The following is a 9,489-nucleotide window of genomic DNA, read 5'->3' as shown; positions in this document are numbered from 1 at the left end:
CATCTAAGTCTTAAGCAAGCGTATTAATATGCTTTATAGAGCGCGGTGTTCAATCGAGAGCCCCTCGGTGAGGTCCCTCCTTTGGACAGGTCGAGAGATTCAATCAAATGGAACTTGCGTCGCATGCGATAAGAAAATGACGTCTGACTGAGTTATTTACAGCCTCCTTTTCTTATTTATAGCCAACAAACTAGAATACGTATATTAGTCTGACTAAAGCTCAAAAATTACCCCACGTGTAAAGGATGATTCAGCGACCGGGCCGAGCCCGCGCCGGGGCGTCCGACATGTCATTTTCTATGACGGCTGATCGGTGATCACGTGGTGCTTTCCATAGAAAACGAAGCGGCGAAAGCTTCGGCCCGGCCCGGCCCGGTCTAGCGTGGGTCATCCTTAAAGGAGCAATCCACAGGCTGTCCCGTATAAGCGCATTTTATTTCCTGTGTTGCGAGTGTTGCGACTTTTTTTGTCGGTATTCGAAGCAGGCGATTATTTTTCTGTGCATATTTATGACCATTTGTCATAGAAAAGGAAACTCTTATACCTGCAAATCTTCAGAAATTTCGCGGAAAGATTTTGTACGGGCCAAACGGTAGACAATTTCATGGAATGCTCCAAAGCTCAAAAATTACGCTACGTGTATTGGGCCGCGAGCGACTTATCTGTATAGTAGGCACTGCGCGGTATGATAACGTCAAATATAGGAAAATTCATACCTATCAAACATCTTGCGTGGCATTACAATATGCCACGCAAGATGTTTGATAGGTATGAATTTTCCTTTTAGCCAATCAAGACTTTTAGAGCCACCCCACACTAGCGTCTCCCGAGTGTCGGCGTCTAACCAACTCTATGGCTGCAGTGCTGCTCGACGTAACGTTGGCGCAACTGCGCAGCGACGCCATTTTCCATAACGCTGGCTAGACCCTTAGTGTCCCTTCAACATTGTGTTGTGTATTATGTAAATGTGTAACATGATTCAAATATCATTCTGATGTCAGTGTACGTTAGAATTGTCCCGAGAGGTTTTGAGAGAAATTCGACACAAAATACACCTCCCTCGCTTCGCTTATGATCTGAGCCAGACCGTCAAGCGTTCGATGAAGGAGACAGAATCTAATATTCTGCTGCTATAACCTAATAAACACGTCCAAAGGGAGACCGTTACCGTAATGCCCTGCAAGATATAGCTCGATATTGCTACCTCATTCCACTGGTGTCTGGCAAATTTGATTCAAACCTTTGCCATATTAAAATATTCCATTCCCATTTCACTCCGCACTCCGCACCACACTAGTCACTAGTGCAGCTTGTGAACCTGGTTAGTCGTTTAAAACATTAACAATATGCATCTGAGGTGACATTTCCAACTGCGCCATGATAGCACTTGAACAACTGCTTATAAAAAATCTCTCTCAAAAAGTCGTCGTAAAAATCCATGCTCCTCACAGCACTTCCTAAATGACAAACACATGTTTATCGCACATATAATAAAATTGTTCATACAGTATTCAACACCCCCATACCGACCGATAACTTTCAAATCCTCACGTCTTATACCAGATTCCACAGCATAATACACCTTATGGATTATAGCACTAAGTTGATTTTACTACAGAATTGTTGCTACAGTTACGAGGTTGTGTCATTGTGTGTAAGAGTCTGGGTATGTATGTTTTCTTGTTGATTTTGGTCGACACCGCCATAGAGGGTATGTTTTATTCATAGTATGTTTTGTACCTTCCGTCTGCAGCGTGAATGCTAACGATATCGTGTGATAAAATAAAATATCCAGTCATGTTTTATATTGGTGCAGTTAAATTGATACTGCCTCCCGTGGAAGTATGGGGTGTATTTGCATGGTCCTGCTTCTGTCTGCCTTGAATTATAATCAGTGATCGTACATTTTCCAGCATTTCCAGAATTCGTATAAATAATTTCAACCCTAATGATTAATTAGCGTTTATTACGTTGATATTAACCTTAATTTACCATTTCAGTTGAAATTATCTATAGCAATTCCGTTAACACCACGCGAATCGATTTGGTGCAGCGGAGTGGTGTTAACGGAATTGGTATAAATAATTTCAACCCTAATGATTAATTAGCGTTAATTACGTTAATATTAACCTTAATTTACCATTTCAGTTGAAATTATCTATACCAATTCCGTTAACACCACTCTGCTGCACCAAAAATGCTGGAAAATGTACGATCACTGATTATAATAATATAGATTATAACCTATTGGGCTAGATGACAACTTTTTAGGGTTCCGTACCTCAAAAGGAAAAAACGGAACCCCCATAGGATCACTCGTGCTTCTGTCTGTCTGTCCGTCTGTCACAGCCCATTTTCTCTAATTGGTCAGCCTATTTGCTCCGAAACTACTGGACCAATTAAGTTGAAATTTGGTACACATATGTAAATTCGTGACCCAAAGACGGACATCTTACGTAAACAAATGAATTTTTAACACGGGGGCCACTTTTGGGGGGTAAAAGAGAAAATAAAAAAAATAATGTTTTTTAAACAATATCATGTTACATATCAAATGAAAGAACTCATTTTGAGAATCTCAAATATATTTTTTTTGTAGTTTTAAAATTAATAGTTTAGAAGTTATTTAAGAAAATAGCCAAAAAATTACCATTCCCCTCCTTTATCTCCGAAACTACAGGGTCTAATATTGTCTGGTGTCTGCGTTCTTTCTATATTGCTCGTACTAATAATACGAGCGAGATGCATAGAAAGTAAGTTACGCAGATGCTAGCGAATATGTCAGTGTCAAACCTGTGGTAAGGCTGCAGGTTTATTTTGACGGTCAAATGTCTATGTATGTGACCCATTTCATTAAATAAATACAAAAGTCTAAAATGACGGTCAAAGTCTGACAATCGCACTGTACGCGTAAATGCCCCTTACTAAACGGTACACGATTTTGATGTCAGTTATATAATTATGTGTATAACTAACTATAACATAATAGCCAGTGTAGGTGCACCATTACTGCAAAATTAGTTCCGGTCGGTCGGACGGTCACAAACTTTAACTGTTGATCCACTTATGGTTCAAGCTAATTTGGTTGTCAATACTAACGGAATAAAATGTCCAATGTAAAGTTAACCCTAAATGGCTCAATAATTAAAGTCATGGACCGTGCCTACGGTTGCTTTGCGACGATAAATACAAATTGCCAACGATCACAACGACGCGGTCAAGCCCCGTGGGCTTCCCAATTAAATAACAATTTATGAAAAGCCCAAATCGTCCCACGTTGCCCTCTTTTTTTGAATACGCGATAAAATTCGCAAATCCAATAATTTATGAGATACGCAAACCGGAAACTGAACAGGAAAGCGTCAGACGTGACTGCCAGCCGACTTTCCGGATAAAAAACCCCCTTAAATATATACTTGCCGGAATAAGGACTCCATTTAAATGAGTGTCTTTTTTATATGACAAATTGCAAGCGTTTTATTCAGTCTTCAAGAACGTCGCGTTAGAATTTTTCAGACATTGCTTATCAAAGACCGAATGCACTTTAGAACAAACAGAACTTGGAAACGTCTTAGATTTTATTTTATACCATCATTGTGTTTTCACTGCATAATTTAGAAAAACATTGAATACTCGCATCATGAGGATTAAAAACAAACAAGCCTTGCCAGAAATAGGTCAGGAGGGTATCTCAAGGTCTCGGGTCGGAAGTATCAATTATTACTCGCACGATAACACAGACGCGGTTATCACACGGTGTGTAAGCGAAACAGCGGTATAGTGCGACATAAAAAAGCAGAAATTAAATAAAATAGAACTAAAAAAAAATCTATACTGAATTGTTGCCATGTTTAAGCATTTTACGTCAAAAATGTGACAGTTACGTAGGAAGTGGCGGCCTCAATAATCTTCTATAATTTCTTGTCGAATTATACGCAGGAGACCGAGCAGACCGCAATACACTATTCATACGTTGTCCTGGGAACGATTATGTATTAATGGCATACTAACTTACGTGACGCGGAAGGTATGTCTCTGGAGTGATGTTTGACTTAGCTTTTAAAAGTTATTTAGGTACCTACGTCATTTCCAAGTCATGTGACATTTCTGTGGCAAAAAGTTATATTTTCATCTTTTAAGAGTCAAACTCGCTTTCTGCTCGTTTCATAAAATCCTCCACCACCACCCATTGTATTTTAATGTCTTTCATTATGTAGCAGTCATAATATATTATAGGTACCTACTAATATACCACCGACTAATAAAATGCTTCGGTATTTATTTCCATTGTATCCAGACTTTCTTTTGTCATGCAATGACGAAAACGCTTCCTACAATATACGGCGAATAAAGACCGCTGAGTGCTGCAATACAATAAAATTAAAATTAAATTTACGAAATATGCGAGGTATAAAAGTTGCCAAAAGGGGCTTTTGTGTGAATCACTATTAATTTATCGGTGAAAGCAGCGATTGTAAATTTGTTTTATAAAATGACCACTTTGCTCACAGCACCGTTCTGTGGTATTGTCTGTTGTTCATCTTTTTGTCCATTTAAATTAATTTAAACCCGTTAACAATGAAAATTAAATACACTGATTGAATAATTATTTATCCAAATTGAACCAAATGGAAAAAGATGCGTGAAAAATATACCTAACCCTCTTGCCGTCGGAAAGTTACCAAAATTTCGAAATTCCTATATGGAAATCTTGCGGAAACTTCTAATTTTTTTAATGGAAATCGAAATTTTCCCTTAGCCAAATGAAAGTTTTCCCTATATTCCTGATACATTTTCCTGGAATTTCCGAGAACATTTCCGGTTTTTTGGAAACTTTCCGAAACTTACACATACTGTGCAGTATGGTGGACATAACCTTTGAACCTCTTTGTGATTTTTTTAAATCATGATCATTGCTACCTATTAAGCGACCTTCCAGGGTTTCACCCTATAGAAAATATAAGAAAATAGTTGTATATTAACCACAGCTCTACTACGTAATGCCTCTTTGTTTGATTTTTTCGATTTTTAATAATAGTTATTCAGGTTTTTCATTTTTGTATGAAACTTGTTCTTAAAATAGGTACCTATTAAAAATCTATAAAAGTCACACGAAGGGCGTTGCTATGGTAAATATATGTCGGACCCTGACACCAGAAAGACGTATTGCAGCGTTATAGTTCATTATTTTAGACGCCTGTATAAAATCGATTAGCAATGTTGAGCTACGTATTATTTGGTTGTAACAAAATAAATAAAGTTGCGTAGAGAGTAACGCCATCTATTGGCGTGTTGTTGAACTGAGATGACAGGTAGAAGGCTTTGGAACGTCGAGAGGTTTCTCTCGAGTGAGCGTAGGCACGAGTTGGCATTTTTGTCGGTATGTTGGTAGACTGGTCGAGCAGGTTTGCGAACTTGACTTTGAGGCGGGAGCAGAGAGGCTCCGCCGCTGGTAGTTCTTCTTGATCGGACCGCGCTAGAGATCAGACGTACTCGTTAGCCAACCTCGTGCCTAACTCGCTACGTTCCTGAAGGTTTATACCTGAAGGATTATTCTGATAGCTTATAGAATCCCGCGTTCTTTAACCATTTAGCTAAGTGTCTTATTTCAAGTGTTATTTTGATTTCTTATGTTTCATTAGAAGCTTACTTTTGTGAAATAAAGAAATGATGTGTTATGTGTTGTTTTAACTTGTTTTGAAAAGATTTGTCCCTCTGAGTTTGTTGCCGGTCCCATATAGGGCTAAATCTTCTCATGTTAGAGGCGTAGGGTTGGAGCCGACCTAGTTTGACTTGAATAAAGATTTAAACGTTTACTTTCATATCGCTCCTTTGAGTTAAACATAGCAATTAGTTCTTATAAACATTTAGTACTGAAGTATAGTAGGCACTAGTATGGTTAACGAGTCCTAATGTTTATTTCATGCACTGGTAGCAATGGTAGCATACTGGTTTAGCTGTGAAGTAATACATCGAGATACTACCCCACGCGCCCACCGCTTTTAGGACCATCAGTATTCGACATATACAATAAATTTTGTAAAAATATTTTCCATAATGTTAATATCGAGGGAGGAAGATAACGTAATCCCCACGTTTTTAAGAAGAACCGGTCGTCCACTATTCTCTTAAATTCGAAGATGAGGTATTTTTGTATGCGTTATCATTCTACTTATACTGAATTTCCTTTGTTTTCCTTTGTCACTATTTCTGTCCTTATCATTGCTTAGGTAATTACATCAATTACTTACCGATACTGTCGTTTCATTACCCATAAAAACAGCCACATAACAATGAATCCACTCGCATTTCGATCGGTCAACAATGCTTAGAATAACGATCCAACTCGGTAAAAGGGTGCCTTTAAAGTGCTATTACATTAATGAAAATAGCAAGACAACCCTTCCAGAGAGCCTACCGCGAACCACGTTCGATGTGTTGCCTCCCTGTCACACTTACGTACGAATTTACAAGTGCGACAGAGAGGCAACACGTCGAATGTGGTTCGCGGTAGGCCATCAGGATCACTTTACACCGTAAAGATTTAGGTACGAGCCCCCTGCGCTCGGTCCTACAAAGGTGACATTCGGTAATAGGGTATTTGACTGTATTTAAAATAAATTATTTTACACCATGCATGAATAAAAGCACCAGGAAATTAATAGAGAAACGTAGACAGCAGTTATTTTTAGACACAATTTCTATTTTATAACCCGTATAAAACTATAAAGAGTAGGTAATTTGATTGTGACGTCACATGCTAGTATTTCCACAGAATAACTAATACTTAGTACTACCGTACAGAAAGGACACTTCCTACAAAACCGAAGTTTGACAGCGATTTAGGGATGACTCATGCTGTCCCTTTCTAATGTATGGCACTATCCCTTTCGGCTATTTAGGGTTTGTCAAAATTCAAGTGATTATCTTATCTGTGGTCATGCACGCAAAAGGACGTCAAGTGGTGCCAACCCTAATAATTGCTCGGAGCAATGCTGAGCCGAATGGAGCCGAGTTTGCCCGAAGAGAGCAATGTCTCGCCACTGCTAAAATTAGTGACGTCACCATTTGCTCGTAAAGTAGATACCTCTGAATTTTTCAAACACTGATGAGAAACAACAGTGGTACCTATAGTAATTTGATGCAAATTTTGAATTGTTTCTTCATGTTGGCTAGTAAAATTGACTTTTGAGTGATGATTTTAAATGTTAAATATTGAATAACGTTCATTTGGATCTAATGTGCAATGATTTACAGTTGGTATTTTCATACTCATTAGGTGTTTCCCTCGGTAGTAAAATTTGCTTAACCCTCGTGCCTTGAAACCCTCGCAACACTCAAGATTCCACTTATCGAAATACTAGCTGCAATCAAATCACGAGATTTAAATTTGGAATCTTTCAAAATTCACACGAGGAGTTGCAACAACAACTTTGCCCTTGTAAAACAAATAACTATTTTTTTATACTATTGTTAGGTAGGTAGGTACCGTAGGTACTACGAGTACGTTCATACAATTGTTAGCTCGGGCTCGGTACGGAGTAGCGTGCGGATTTGAAACCATTTCGTGTGCTTTTAGAGCGATTGCCGTCTGTTATTTTATATCGAGATAGCTTTGATGTGTCAACAACTCGAATTTGCATAGCAAGGACGAATGAATCCTTGTAACAACGATATACGGGTGCCTTTGATCTTGGGGCGTTAAGTTAGTTCGGTTCTACATTTCAAACGTAAATATAGTTTATCTCTAAGTTTTTCTCTATGAAATAGGTTATTATAATTACTAAAGTGGAGTACAGCCGGGATCGGCCGATTTGATCACAAAAGAAATTGGCGTCTCTCCAATTTAATCACCAATTTAGTTTCATGGTGATATTAGAGCGCTCTAAATTAAAAAACTGGTCCCAAACGCGAATACAAGTCACAAATTGGTATTCTTGCGTCCACACCTCCATTTTAATAGTAATATTGGTCATAATCGGCGATCGGGATCAGCGAGCCAAATTGGCGTTTGCGTCCGCACGGCCTGATTTGATCGGACAATTTAATCATATTGCCGAAAAATTGACCCGTCTGGACTCCATTTACAGTTACAGTTAGTAAAAAAAAACTTCTCACGAAAACACTGATTTAAACTTTTACGATTCTCTTACATTATTATTTATTTTAATGGGATTTAATCGCGTATAATTAAGTCAGGCACGGCACGGCATTGTCTTCGTGGTCTCAGAGAAAGACAATTTTAAAGCTCGTGCGAAAGCAAATAATAAGTTTACACCAACCGACTTTAATGGTTGTATAGGCATAATCAAAATACCAATCCACAGACCAAATTCCTCCAAATCGTTTTAATTAAATAAGCAATATTCGCGGAAACCGAACAACATTTCAATCTTGTACTTTGCAACATTTAACAAAATTAATCAACACAGTTTACTGACATTAACAAAGGAACTTCTTCAATGTTACTGACAATGAACTTGGAAATAAGCTGACAGTGAGTTATTATGATGACCTAGTTAAAATCGTTAAGCTCGCTTTGACCCGACTAAGAGCCTTAGGCATTAAGCTAAATAAGGATGAAGATAAGTTCTGAAATACCATAAATAAGTTCCTAGCACAAATACGATAACAGCTAGTTCACTTAGCGCCACTTGCACTATCCCACTAACCCGGGGTAAACCCGTTACCTATCCCAGTGTCAAATGGTATTGATAACCATGGTAGCTCCAGGTTTAACCGGTTAACCCCGGGTTAGTGGGATGGTGCAAGTGGCGCTTAGAAAATTAAGCGCTCTTTAAGGTCCGCGGCAGGATGAGTAAAGTTACCGTTGGCTGGTAAACTTAGACTAATTTATTCCGTATTGAGTTCCGTATTTATCTGAGCGCATTTCACATTTGGATGGCCGCAAACCAGTCGGTTTCTCGCGGACGCGGTCGGCTCCGGATGGATGCTCCATCGCATGTGCCATACATAATGTAGGCACATTGTGAAATGCCGCTTCGACGCGGCCCGACTCCAGTCGGTCGGTGGAAATCGTACATTTAAGTGCGTATACAAAACGTAAAACGTTCATAAGTGCTTGTTGCTAGGCCTACTTACATTAATAAAATATATTTGACTTGATTTTGAGTTTGACTTTGACAGGGTGACATTGTTATCTCTGATCAAACTCTGAGGGGTGAATATGTAGGTCATACTTAACAACTTTTACTATGGGGCCAACCCCGAAAACGCGAAATAAAAATCTGCCGTCTCATTTTTGTGAATCAGAGTCAATGTTTCATATAAAATAGCAGATTTTTTTCGCGATTTCGGGATTGGCCCCATAGTAAAAGTTGTTCTGTATGACCAACAATCTACAATACATATATTCACCCCTCAGAGTATGGTCAGAGATAACAATTACACCCTGTATTATACAGACATGCAATCGTAAAGGATGACTCACGCTAGACCGGGCCGGAGCTTCCGGAGCTTCGTTTTATA

The sequence above is a fragment of the Cydia splendana genome, chromosome 2, assembly GCF_910591565.1.
Source record: "Cydia splendana chromosome 2, ilCydSple1.2, whole genome shotgun sequence".
NCBI classification, from domain to species: Eukaryota; Metazoa; Arthropoda; class Insecta; order Lepidoptera; family Tortricidae; genus Cydia; species Cydia splendana.
This window is presented reverse-complemented; position numbering follows the sequence as displayed.